Genomic DNA, 10,735 nt, shown 5'->3' on the forward strand with positions numbered 1-10,735 from the left:
AATAATCTAACATTATTATAATGAAGTATATTATATATATATATAATTAAAATTGCCTCTGAAAAGCCATCTCCACAATGCATAAATATTAAAGGGCCAAATATCTTGATTACAGATATTTATACTTTTCTTACTTAAACAGGGTATATGCAGGAGTCCTGAAGTCAAACTTAATCCCTTTGAAGACCTTTTCTAAGACCCTTCCCATACATTTTAAGACCTCATCGCCACTTTGAGTTTTAATCGGTTACCTTGGCGACACACTTATTCACAGTATTGATTGTCCTTCCTCCTTATCTTCCAACCATTTGGACGCAGACTTGCATTTCCCCATAACGATGTTGCTTAACAACCGGCGTAAACGGGCATCAAGCAGTGAGAGCGCGATGTCCTGTTCAGATGACGTCAACTCCAACAGGATGCCATAAATAAACTACACAGAATCACACTACACACCTACGCAATGATTACATTCAGGCAGACTGTAGAATACAACCTCTTTGGACCATTTATGTACTTATTGAAAACAAGCTACAAAATGTAACACCTTGGAAAATGCCCTTTAATACTTTTTAATAGCCTTAATTTTCGCTAAATTGATTTAAAAACTTGTAATACTTTTTAAGACCCCGCGGACACACTGGTGAAGCACATTGTTCTGATACATGCACATTCAGGACTATATCATGATGGACTATTGTAACACTATTTACTTTATTTAGGATGTGAATAGCTTTAGAACCAATAGATCTTTATGTATATTAAATGTAATACCTGTGAAGTATTTGTATGTCCAAGACAATGCCCTCCAGACGCTACACCGCATGACTTCCGGCTATAGGAACAAGTTTACAAACTCCCCCAACCATGAAAAAAAATGGCTCTCCTATAATTTCTGGCAGTCTTTGATGGGGATTTGTGCCCAAATGAAAATGCATGTGAAATGAGCAGCCCTCTGCGGCCCCCACAGTGTGCAAAGATGGCATACAGCAATAATCTTAAAAAATGTAATTAAACACAGATAAGATTAATACAATCAGGGAGAGATGATTGAAAGATGCTGTTGTTGTGTAGGAGGGTGGCGAGGCCCCCGGGCCCCTGGGCCCCAGAACGAGGAGGCTAGCTGTGGGGAAGGGGCCCTTCGCACTGGGATTAGCTCAGCCAGGTGGGGGAGCTCCGTGGTTGGAGCATTTAAATTAGCGGTGAGATGACAACCCCCATTAGGAGGGATTAAAGGCCTGCTGGCAGCCGGAGACGCACTGGCACGGGCATCCGTCACAAAACCCAAGGCGCCGACACAAGTCAGTCACTGACAGCCCCCCCCCACAACCACATATGATGCTGTAATGCAATTTCACAAAATGTATATTAACTTTGGGGTTTAATCTACTTAAATCTGTGTTATTATAGCATTTTATTATGATGCAAACACACATTTAGGTTATTAAGCATTATTTGAGCCGCCCTGCTCCAACAGTATGTGTCTGGAGTTTGCTTTAGGCTTTAATGTCTCGTTTAGGAAGTCATTGTGACAATTATCCTAAAGTGGCATCTTAATAATGCTGTTAAACAGTTGTGTTTTGATTGGATGTTAACTTGTGCCTTGTATTGACTTTAGGTGTTTGAATCAATCAGGAAGTGATCTGTTCCTTGGTATTTATTATCTGGGAAGGGGGGGTAGTATTGTTTGGTTTTGTGAATCACTTTGTGTCACCTTTTTTGTACGATAGTGCTACAAATACAGTGTGATGGATCTTAATTTGAGCCAGAAAACAATCACTTTTCATAACTTCCTCACCTCTGCCCTTTCATGGCTCCTTTTCCATAGCGTGAGATAGAGCAGCCCAAACTTTGCCGCCTCTCCTAAAGTTAATTCAAAGGGACAGCACCCAGGTTCAAGGGTGAGATTGCACAGAAGCCCGATTACCGTGGAGGTCCCCGCAGAGAATCTGTCTGTCTGCGGGATTGTGCTAACGTCAAAAAGCTGCGCCAGGAATTACTGGCTTACTGCCGCCTGACAATGGTGCTTTCTGTCCCTGATGCACTCCCATGTTCTGGAGGCAGAGCAAAACAAAGCAAAAACCAACAATCCGATTAAAACAATCTCCTTGTGTCCTGATTAACATACATCTACATGAGAATAGCCCTGTGTGGGTGAACAGTGGTAGGTGAGTCCAGCGCACTATGTGGCCCACAATGCATTGCACAGCGCTGCACGCCACGAGCGGGGAATCTTCCCTGACTGTTTGGCCTGCGCTGCTCCTCGTAAATGTGTCATCTCTCCCACGGCAGCTTACAAACAAGAAGTTTTAAAGCCCACCACCTGCTGGAGTGAGAACTGGGATCAGTCTGGGATGAGGGGATCGTATCTCTATGCAAACTAAGCCCCACATAGACACAATGACAGTCCAGTATGGAGGCTAAAACGTGCTAAGATTTATGATGAAGCATTTCAGCGATTTCCTCCCTTATTAGTGAGGTGAGGGCGGCAAAACAAACACTGACAGGCACTGCAAAGGTGTCAGTAACAGCTTGAGATGGTGGAGGGGTATAAAAGCCCAGGATGACAAAAAAGGGAAGTAGACAGACAACGTCAGATGTCACTGTGTGGTATTTCTACAAAGCTCCAGAGAGAGCAGCTAGCCTGAAGCCATCTCAGCGTTTCAGACAAACGAAGAGAGAGTGTGTGAAGCTCCTGTGCCTACCTGGACCCTCTTCTGTTCCCCCACAGTCCCCCAGCTCTCCAGCGGCAACAGGAAATCAAACAATTAGCAGGAGGGAAATAAAAAGGTCCTTTTTCGCCCTCTGGCACTTGTAAACATGTTTTGGAAAATGCTGCCGTCATCATGCAAAGTTCTGTCTCCTGCTGAAGCTGGCACAGAGTCTATCACACAACACACCCTGACAAAGACACAAAACTACTCTGCAGATCAAACTAAAAGCATAAGAGTGAAAGATATATTATTAATATATATTTAAGTTGCAAGATCCAGCAAAATAAAATGGATAGATTTACTGAGATGTGTTGTAATTTGCTGTGACGTAAGTGGAATTAAAAATGTGCATATTCAACACATGGGAATATTTGACAGAGCAGACATTAAAGATGTGAATACACACATTTTAAATTAATTTATATACACAGTTTAAACGCGATATAATCTCTCTTGTTGATATTTCCTAGTTGTATGTAGTCAAATAAGAACTAGAGTTAAATATTGACTATGTATTTGTAATCTAATGTGTTTTTATTCATGGTTTGAATACATTTTTATTTCAGATTCAGTTTTTTTATACATACTTGTTCACATTTTGGTCAACAGTTTTTCCATTTCCATTTAGCTGCATCTACAAATCGATTTTGACATTTTTTTTACAAATGAATAAAATGATACAAACTTTGTGTTGAATTGTTTGTACTTATACCCAGCCTTTGGGGTATTGGGTCTCCATTTAGAGCTACATGAAGGGGCTGTAAAGCGTGGAGCAGGAACATGAGAGTGCCGTATCGCGGCAGCGTGCTCTCTAAGTGGAATTCTTAACTATGGGACCCCTTCACAGCGAGGAGTTTGTGTTTACATAAAAGAGCCGGCCAAGGTCTGGGACATTGCACTCGGGACCGGGGCATCCCAGCTCTGCGACTAAATGGCACGGAGAGAACATGGACGTTAATGTGAAAGCAGAAAACAGGGAACATGTGTTTTCTTCCTGAGAGGAAAGTTTGCAGCGTGGTTTGTTTGAACTGAGAGGTACTTAAATGTAGGAAAATGTGCTAGATGTGAGGTTGTTAAATTTCTGTTTTCATATAAATCCATCTTGAATGCTCACTCACATGTACTGATAGTTATTCTGATTTAATCCAATCATGTTAAATGTTTTTGTAAATGTGCTTTCTTTTAATATTTGAAAGCAGCAATTAAATAAGCAATCTGTAAAAACGTGTTATAGCTTAAAAATGCTGTTTAAACGAGAAAGCTGCATAAGAAATACATATTTTTTGGACCACAATTAATGGCCTTTAATAAAAGTATTTTTTTGCAGGAATAAGTAGTAAACATTATTGAAATACATGCATATTATTCTGACCTGAAAAGTCTTCATCTCACACAGAAATGTCAAGCATAAAGGGCAAAAAACGACAAACTTTTAAATGACTTTGAAGAAGTAAATGCATAATTTGTCTTATTACATTTCTAACAGCTATTGGAGATTCAAAGAATGAGTTTCAGTCTCACATAACAGTGTGTCTGTATTAAAGTATGAATGGGGGTTTAAGGTTCATTTTAAATTAAGGTAGATTACCGGCCAAATGCATATGAGGGGAGTTGAATAATACATGCGGCAGTGAGGCTGATGGATATTGCCGCCATATCCTTACAGTATTGAACTAGTATTGAAGAAGGGATTACAGGGTGTATGTCCAGGCACAAATGGTAGAAGTACCTCTGACTTTCTCTCTTACTAAAAGGCTTTTAGACGACCGTATCGATGTGAGTGGCTGAGCTGACCTTACATGTCCTTCTGCAGAACTGACAGTTATTTGCTTTAAAAGGAAATAAATTATAACTTTACGATGAAGAGGGATATGCTTTAAAACCTCAGAGTTAAGAGAGAAATTAAATCATGTTTTGTGACAGCTTCTTTAAATTTGCATATATTGATGACAATTATAAACAGTATGATGATATTATTACACATACGTTAACATATGCAGCCTATGGCTAAATGCTAATATTATGTAAATTAGTCTGTTTTTAGCAGCATTAATTGCCACTATTTTCTCCAGATATTGTTTAGAGGCGTTCCTTTAATACCTGTGTTGTGTATTTATTTCCCCCCTTCTATATATATAGCTGGTATAGTGAACATGGAGCCGCTGGAGTCCAGCACTGCCTGACCTGTCCACATTTCCCCCGCCTGTCTCCGAGCCCCCAACATGCCTCTAAGTACTGCTTTACACTCTCTGGGGGCTGCAGGGTCCACTTTGATAGAGATGGATGTGCTGGTGCTCTACTGCCCTCCAATGGCAGCACACACACACACACACACACACACACACACACACACACACACACACACACACACACACACACACACACACACACACACACACACACACACACACACACCTGCTGCCAGTGCTGGGCAGTTAGCACTCAGCACTGAGAGTAGAGACTGACCAGAGAGCAGGGGCCAAAGGAGGAAGACCTCCGCTCAGGAACACTAGTCCGAGCAGATGATGCCGTGCAGGAGAATCATGTAGAGGACAGGTGGAGCATGTGATGGATGCATGCCACTGCTTCCTCCTGCATTCAGTTCTACTATTTGTTCATTTACGATACGATATTGTCATGGCTAGGACATTTACTGAAATGTACTACATGTACACAGTTTGCACATAGTGAAACTGGTGCACTATTGCACAAACCCCAATGGCAAACATTTAAACTAGTATGTTGAGAAGTTGAATGGTCATGAAAGAGTGTTTGTACTGGTTTGGCCTGCTTTGAGGGACATCTACCAGAGGTAAGAGCTGGATCTCTGGGTGGAGGATGTCATCTTTGGTGCCCGTCTAATGACTGGTTTTGGAGGGATGTATGTTGTTTTGAACCCCCTTAATGTTCATGGCAGTCTGTAGCAGGCGAGCCATCTTTGATTTGAGCTTCACTGTGAGGATACCATACCTGATAATGCTCTCTATCACTGCAATCACAAAGCAAACACACAGATATACACACACACCGAGCAGGAATGCACATATAGTTCCTGGAGATAAATGTAGACAGTGTGCAGGGGCCCAGATGGCTCCGTCACAATGGCGGTGCAGGGCAGCCTTTGATGGGTGTGAGTGATTGATTTCAGGCTTGACTGGCTCTGATAGAGTCACCTCAGGAGGCGCCTGGCAACCGCAGGCCCACGCCGGAGCCTTTCGGCGAGAAACAAGATGGAGCTGAAATTCACCGGATGCCCAGCAGCTTCATTCGCGTCCCCATAGAAGTCCAATGCTTCCTGGGTGCTCACAACCACTGGAATTGGATGGATTTGGTCACTGGCGTCAGCTTTCAATGGCAAAGCGGTGTTCAGCGGAGTAATGGTCATTCAATATGTCCCAGCATGTGACTCTCGACACAAAACATGTCTATTTTCTGATTTTTGAACTCCCCCCAACCCCCCTTTTATTCCTAGTAGAGTGTAAATGCAACCGTGAAATCAAGATAAAATCCACACAGGGTTATGAAGTCCATGCAAATTAATTCCAGTTTATTCTACATCCATATGGCTTTTCCTTTGTTACTTTCTGCTCTGTTGAAATGCTATAATTTGCCCTGCGTGAGGATATTGAGCGATAGCTGTAATGGAATATGACTGTCATCTCGGGGTGACACTTTGAGCGCTGCCACTGTGCGGCGGCTGACTCCGCTGCGCTCTCCGGGCAGGAGGGCACCGCGTTACCCGGGACATATTTGCCCCGGAGTGATCTCAGTTACCCTCCACACTAAAACATGATTTGACAATCAATTAACCGTCCCCTCGCTAAACAAGACTCCTCCACTCCGAATCCCTCGATACTGAGAAGTGCATGATGTCAACATTAGGCTAACCCTGCAGGGTGAAGATATATGTATGTATTTAAATAATACTACTAGAATTGGTTTTCCATTAAATGCAGATCCGAGATGATTGCTTCCAGGTACGGATTTCTCTTCATTTATTTCCCTGAGCCTCTCTTTGACAATAACAATCTAAAAAAGCCCAAATGTGCTGTTTTCTAATTGAAATATTTAAATGCCGCCGTTAAGGCTGGGACTGCGGAGGGTCGTGTCAAAGGTGGCTGAGAGGAATGTGCACTAAAAAATAGAAAAGGGCCAATAAAAGTGAAAAATCTGCTTAAATTTGCATTAATGTTTGTATTTCTAATCAGATGGCCTAATTGCTTTAACTAAATAAATCACACTCTGATTCACCATGGCAATAGCATTACCATGGTAATAATTACTACTGAGATGACATTGACATCAGGCAGGTACACTCTGCCTCATTAGAATAATTAACATCTTAAGAGCCACTGCTCTTTCTCCTTTCCCCCTTATCATCCTCCATTTCTGCTTCTAATTGTGATTTTATTAAGGAAGCGATTGATGAGGCCTGTGCATAATTTACCAATTAGTTCTACGCATTTATAAAATTGCATCCTCAAATAACACGTGTCACGTTTATTTAAGATTAAAGTTTAATGCGTCTTGTTGCTTGTGACGGAGGAATTAATTTGTCTAAGAATAACCCCCCCGAGCTATTTTAGATAAGATTTAAAATAAATCATATATTGGTGCGTGGAGAAAGGCAACAAGAAAAAGAATGTGTGTTTTGAGAAACAAAGATACTTTTCTTAATAAAAAGATACAGTGAGCTTAAATTAATATATTTAAATGTGATACAACTTACTATTGTGGTGTACAGTACTTTGCAGCATATGTTACACCCTAATACAATCATTTACCGATCTGTACAAAGAATACTCTCCATGTGCGGAAACATTGGGAGGAAGGTTTTTCAGACTCTCGTCCACACCTTATTTCAGCTGAGAGCAGAGAAGAGGAGCATGAAAGGCCCCAAACACACACATATATCTAACTGGAGACAGGGGGGGGGNCCCGGCCCCCCGCAGACCTGGGGTCAAAGTAAATAAAGGGGCGCCGTGGACCTCCTCCAGCAGCCTCTCTTTTCCACCGTTCATCCCACAGCCCGGCAACAGGAACCGGCCTCTTTTTACCCGCTGACCACGCCCTCCCGCAGCCATCCATACCCCCGCTGCCACATGCCGGCTCCTGCACATTCTCCGGCTCCATGTCCAGACACGAGGCTCCACGGTTTGTAACAGTCTGACACTGAAACACAGTCGGGTAGCAGCGCTTTATGAGCTCCGGTGGTGCTGCTAACAGCGCCTCTCGGTGTGCGTGAAACACTCACAAAATGCCACGCTACCACGTACACACGCATTGCAACACGAGCAGAGACTGCATGCACGTGTGCGGCAACCAGGGTGCACATATATGCACCCTGGATAGCCTTAGGTTTAAGTGTAGCTGACACGCAAACGATACACGCAAACATATGGAGTCGCCGTAATGAAACCCAGATCTGCGTTTCATTGGAACACGGGTGGAGAAAGTATGGGAACCGATTCTGGATTGATGGTGGACAGAGAGTTCCCATTCCCCGTGGATTTGAGTGGGGAAATGTTTTACACGTCATAAAAAAACAATAGGAAGCCATAGAGCACGCTGCAGGACGCTCAGTACTGGAGTGAGAGCAGATATAGACTTTATAACGACATGTTAAACGTCTATTAGTCTACTGTTGGAGGTTAACACTCTCACACATTGTTACAAGTTCAAGGGAACGCCAACTTCCTTTTTGTTTTTTGATTTCTCACCCAAATTCATCTCCTAACTTTGAACTATCTTAAGATATTTGACCCTTGAAACACCCCAAGTCTTACAAAGGGACAATATGCAAACATCCTCTCTAAATGAATGTGACACAGACACATGGAGACCGACTCTCCTCCTCCTCCTCCTCCTCCATCCCTCCTGCTGGAGGAATTCCCAACCCTCTCTGCAGGTAGCCGGGCAGCCAGGACCAGCAGAACATGTGTTTTCCTCCCCTGGTCGGGTCAAAGTGAGGTCGTTCATTCACTCCCGGTGATATAGCGGCCCGGCATGCTTATCATGCGCCGCGCCCTCGCAACAGATGATGAATTCCACTCAGCCGATAGATAGAGAGAGGGATGGGAGAGAGACACGGAGAGAAAGACCCCCCTCCGACGCATCTCTTCCCAGCCCGTTTGCAACTCAATCAGTGACATGTGCAGTTTTAAGAGGGGGGGGAATTGTGTATGCCACTTTCTTTTTTTTTTTTAAAGATGTTCGAGCCGGGGATGGTTTTGAACTTTGACCGCAAAGTTATGAATTTTCTTTTGAGGCTCGGGGGAACTTAGGGAAAATATTTTTCGGGGGACAATGTACACAGGATATTCACGTTTCAAAGAGAGTTTGGATTTCAATAACGTTGGGAAGTCTGGCTGCTTTTAAACCACGCTGCTTGTTTTGCTCATTCTTTGGAACATTCATAATATTAGTGCAAGGAGTTTGGACAACCCAACTATAACATTGATCCACTGCTGATCATAGGACGCTTATTTACTGAGGGAGGAATTAGATTTAAAGATGTTTTTACGAGACTTTATTTAGAAAATTAGATGCTTGCAAATGGTGCTCTTGTTATTGAACAGATTTAAAGCCCCTCGGACTGTGATCACGCCCGAGGCAGACTCTCAGGGGTGTAATATTTGCCAGGAGCTCCAAAAACACTACAAGTTATTTTGTGTATGGTACAACTTCAGGTGTGCGATTCACAAACAAGCTTATTGGCCTATTTAAATCATCCTAAGGACATGCACACGGCTGCTTCATCTGACTGCAGACGAGCTGTAGTGACTGTAAAACACTAAGGGCACATAGAATAAATAAACAACAATAATAACACTTAGGTATCACAGCCTGTACTTAATGCTTATCAGGTGTCGTGGCGGCCATGACACCGTGCTGAGTAAGACTCTCTGCAGGGGGCCTCCTCTTGGCCCCGGCACCAGCATGTGGGCACCGACTGGAGCTGAAAAGGCGAGACGAGAGATTAAGGAGGCAAGCTTTGTCTGTGCACCCTCCCAGCTCAACAACCTCCCCCCGCAACACACACACACACACACTCCCGCTCCCATTTTTTCTTATTACCGTAAGCACGAAAGGGAAAAAAGGACAAAGTAGTACTTACTAATGGACTAAAAATGTCCCTGAATCCCTAACCCTTTCACTCGGAGACGGCACTCACCAAATATGTTCTCACCGTCGAGTACGGCATTTAGTCAATCACACGGCGCCCTGTAAGGGATGGATTTCGGGACATCTTGTGAGACTGGGTGAAATGCGAGTTAATGGGAAGAGAGTGAAGAAGCCAGGCGGAGGAGGTAGTTAAAGAGCAGAACAGTGCCTTAGGGGTACTCAGTGTATCCGGACTCACACTGGGAAAAGTGTATTTATCAACTTAATAGCAGGTGTCTGATTGAACATGACTATGATTACAGTAAGTTGTTCCTTCTTTTGGCTCCTCTCCTCCTCATCATACTCCCCCTTTACCGCTCCCTCCTGCGCTCCACCTCTACCTGCTTTTAAAATCTACAGGAAGATGGTATGGTGGGTATTATCATTGTCAACACTGACTGATTTAATTATATTATGTAATATATTTGAATATATAAAAGGTGCAGGTCTTATAATTCAGTTTAGGAGGCATGTCAACAACCTGTGTGTGCACTCCTTCCTCACTGTCCTGTCTTTGTGTGTGTTTTTAATGATATATTTTACGAAGTACTTCATGGCAAAAACTCATATTTGATTATGTAGGCTCAGAGGAGGAAGAAGTACTCTGATCTTGTACTTGAGTGAAAGTAGAAGTACTCAGATCTTGTACTTGAGTAAAAGTAGAAGTACTCAGATCTTGTACTAAAGTAAAAGTAGAAGTACTCAGATCTTGTTCTTGAGTAAAAGTAGAAGTACTCAGATCTTGTTCTTGAGTAAAAGTAGAAGTTCTCAGGTCTTGTACTTGAGTGAAAGTAGAAGTACTCAGATCTTGTTCTTGAGTAAAAGTAGAAGTACTTCGTCTTTTACTCAAGTACAAG

The 10,735-nt window shown here is 42.9% G+C and overlaps 1 long non-coding RNA gene across 1 annotated transcript in view; it reads left to right on the plus strand.

Moving 5' to 3' along the window:
* Nucleotides 1–1,587: 1,587 nt before the first annotated feature.
* LOC104962553 (uncharacterized) overlaps nt 1,588–10,735 on the plus strand; it is a 25,553-nt gene continuing 16,405 nt past the window's right edge. The window contains exons 1-2 of the long non-coding RNA XR_800219.1: nt 1,588–1,598; nt 2,476–2,479. This is a non-coding gene — a long non-coding RNA (uncharacterized lncRNA). The remainder of the gene's footprint in view (nt 1,599–2,475; nt 2,480–10,735) is intronic.

This window comes from Notothenia coriiceps, unplaced genomic scaffold (genome assembly GCF_000735185.1).
Source record: "Notothenia coriiceps isolate Sejong01 unplaced genomic scaffold, NC01 NC01_scaffold00034936, whole genome shotgun sequence".
In the NCBI taxonomy this organism is placed as follows: Eukaryota; Metazoa; Chordata; class Actinopteri; order Perciformes; family Nototheniidae; genus Notothenia; species Notothenia coriiceps.